Source organism: Terrapene carolina, unplaced genomic scaffold (genome assembly GCF_002925995.2).
Source record: "Terrapene carolina triunguis isolate 2854851 unplaced genomic scaffold, T_m_triunguis-2.0 Scaffold26819, whole genome shotgun sequence".
In the NCBI taxonomy this organism is placed as follows: domain Eukaryota; kingdom Metazoa; phylum Chordata; order Testudines; family Emydidae; genus Terrapene; species Terrapene triunguis.
Genome location: NW_020691170.1, coordinates 1 through 3,149, shown reverse-complemented (window position 1 = coordinate 3,149; position 3,149 = coordinate 1). Strand labels below are relative to the sequence as shown.

The window sequence follows — 3,149 nt, the reverse complement described above, 5'->3', positions numbered from 1 at the left end:
CAGTGCGGCGCTAGGGGGCGCTGTACTGCCAGGAGCGGGCGGAGGGCTCAGCAGGGGGCGCTCTCCCCTGGCAGTCAGTGCTGGCCCCAGTGCGGCGCTAGGGGGCGCTGTCCTGCAGGGAGCGGGTGGGGGGCTCAGCAGGGGGCGGTCTCCCCTGGCAGTCAGTGACCAGTACTGTGCTGCAGGAGTTCGTCCTTTAGATGAACGTCAATCAGCTGCTCCTCACTGGAGGTTAGGCCAAGGACCCTGCCGGCCATTCAGATTCCAGTGCCAGTCATGACAGTGTGCTGCCTGGATCCCCTGCACTTCCATCCCCACACACTGATCACCTCCTGCCCTAGACTCTCGGGCAGTGCTGCTGTGCGGCTGTTAACAGCTGCCTGCCACTCCTCAGGAGGAATTCAGCCCCGGTGAGGGACCCCTGTATAAACCACCTCTGCCCCACCCCAGAGGTGGCAGCATCTCAGCATCGGGTAAGACAACTGCCCTGCACTCGTGTCTATGATCTAAGGGCAGGTCTTCACTACGGGGGGGGGGGTCGATTTAAGATACGCAAATTCAGCTACACGAATAGCGTAGCTGAATTCGACGTATCGCAGCCGACTTACCCCGCTGTAAGGACGGTGGCAAAATCGACCTCCGCGGCTTCCCTTCGACGGCGCTTACTCCCACCTCCGCTGGTGGAGTAAGAGCGTCGATTCGGGGATCGACTGTCGCGTCCCGACAAGACGCGATAATTCGATCCCCGAGAGGTCGATTTCTACCCGCCGATTCAGGCAGGTAGTGTAGACCCAGCCTAAGACCCCTAAGGATGGCAGCAGGAGAGGACTTTCTGATGAGCCCCGCACATGGCTAGATCCCTGCACGGATACAAAAATGTGGATGTGCATCAGCCCGCGATCCACTAGCCGTCTGTATCCGCATCCTCATGGGTAGCAGCAAGCCCTCACAAGGGCTAGCGAGGGGGGGAAGGGGTCTTGCTTGGAAGAGGCAGCGCGAGGGTGGGGCTTGGGGGTAAGGGACAGCTTGGAGGGGGTGGGGGCTTGGGGGTAAGGGGCAGCATGGAGGGGGCAGGGTCTAGAGGAGAATGGGTAGCGCGGGGGCGGGGTCTCAAGAAGGGGCAGCGTGGCGGGCGTGGGGGCTGGGGGGAGGGGTTTCTCATCACGTGATGCTCCTGGGGGGTCACAAGCGACGGTACACGGCAGCAGCAGAGCATGTTGCATCACAGTGGGGTGCTGCCCGGGAGCTGGTGGGGACGCTGGTGCTGCTCAGCGTGGCAAGGCGAGTGGGTGCCGGCCAGCCCCGACTCCGACCTGTCGCCCAGCCACTGGCTGCTGGCCGGCGGCCCCGAGCGCACTGCGCCCCCCAGGCTGCCTGAGCCGGATGCCGTGGGCCAGACGCTGCTGGGGAGTAGAGCCCGACCTGGATGTATCTGCAACCGATCCACTATCCGCAGAAATGGTGCATGGATATGCAGGGCTCCACACATGGCTGACCCCAAACCAGCCCCTCCCCCTTGGGCCCAGCCTGCCAGGTGTGACCCCCACCCCCAAGGCCAGGAAGCAGACGGCCTGGTACCTCCATGACGTCCTTGAGCCTGGGGGTCCAGCGGGAAAGCAGGTAGGTGGACTCCGGCCGCACCTTCCTCTCGGGTCGCAGCTGCCTGCTCTGGGGGAGGAAGGGAGAGGGGGTGAGAGGCAGCAGGGAGGGGGTGCGGGATGGGAACGGGGGCAGACAGGGAGAGCGCAGCCTACCTGAGTCGCTCCAGCCGGGCTGGCAGGGGAGGGGCAGAGAAAAGAACAGAATGGATCACTGAGCGAGAGAGAGAGAGAGAGAGAGGAGGGGAGAGAGACTGATGGGAGAACAGAGACGCTTCCCCCCATTCGTCGCATGGCCACCCCATGCAGTGGTCACCAGCTCCAGCTCCCTGACGATCTGAGGTCCTGACCCCCAGGGTCCTCTGCAGGGCAGAAGAGGTCACCCCAGATGGGGAGTAACTCGGGGGTCACCCTCATATGGGGAGGGCGTCACCCCACTGTATGGGGCAGAGGCCACCTCTGTGCTGGGAATAGGTCACTGCCATGGAGGGCACCCCCGGGATGGCCTGGGCTCCCCTGCCATGGGTACAACTGCTGGCCCCTGGCCCCAGTCCCTTACCCCAGGCGTGAGAGAGATGCCCAGGAAGTCCATGTTGTGGATGCTGCCCCTCAGCTGCTGGATGTTGGCAGACTGGATCAGCTTGTCGAGGATCACCTTGCTCACACCTGCATGGGGAGAGACAGGTCAGTGCTAGCACCCTTGGGACGCACCCACAGCCTTGGCACATTCAGTCCGTGGCCCCAGGAGTCCTAGTTCCCTGATCAAACCCTGAGATCCTGCTCTTCCTACCCCTCCCAGAGCTGGGGGTAGAACTAGGGTGACCAGACAGTAAGTGTGAAAAATCGGGACAGAGGGTGGGGGGTAATAGGTGCCTATATAAGAAAAAGCCCCAAATATCAGGACTGTCCCTATAAAATCGGGACATCTGGTCACCCTAGGTAGAACCCAGGAGTCCTGGCTCCCAGCCCCCCTCTAACCCACTAGACCGCACGCAGTTAATGACTGAATTTAGGTTCTTGATGCTCTTCCCTCCCTCCAGAGGTTCTCTCGGGCGCTGGGGGCAGGGGTCTCTCTAGCTCCCCCTGGCAGTGCAGAGGGAGTCCCCCTCCCCCTGATCTGGGCTCCCCCATCTGCAGCCAGTCAGGTACAGTGTCAGAGCCGAGGCCTGGGTCCTTAAGACTGGCTGCAGATGGGGGAGCCCAGATCAGGGGGAGGGGGACTCCCTCTGTACTGCCAGGGGGAGCTAGAGAATGGGCCAGGGGGCTGCTCGGGGTGTACGTCTCCATCCCCCGTCCCTGCAGAGAACGGGCCGGGGGGGGCCGTTCCGGGTGTGTGTCTCCATTTCCCCTCCCTGCAGAGAATGGGCCGGGGGAATCGTGGAGGGCGGACACTGCTGGGAAGGCAGCAGCAGGGAGCAAAGGCCGCCAGATCCGACCCCAGGGGGCAGTGCGGAGCATGGGCGCGGCACACTGTCTGGCTCGCAGGCACCGAGAGGTGGGCAGAGGGGAGACAGGGCCGTAGAGCCAGGCTGGACACAGGCCCCGGGAAGC

At 63.3% G+C, this 3,149-nt stretch overlaps 1 long non-coding RNA gene across 1 annotated transcript; it reads right to left on the bottom strand.

Annotated features, from left to right (window-relative positions):
• Window positions 1–1,583: 1,583 nt before the first annotated feature.
• LOC113408921 lies at window positions 1,584–3,132 on the bottom strand. Its single transcript, XR_003370399.1, has 3 exons — window positions 3,035–3,132; window positions 2,158–2,264; window positions 1,584–1,668 (listed from the first exon to the last, which is right to left on the bottom strand). It is a non-coding gene; the product is annotated as an uncharacterized LOC113408921 (long non-coding RNA).
• Between the last annotated feature and the right edge of the window lie 17 nt (window positions 3,133–3,149).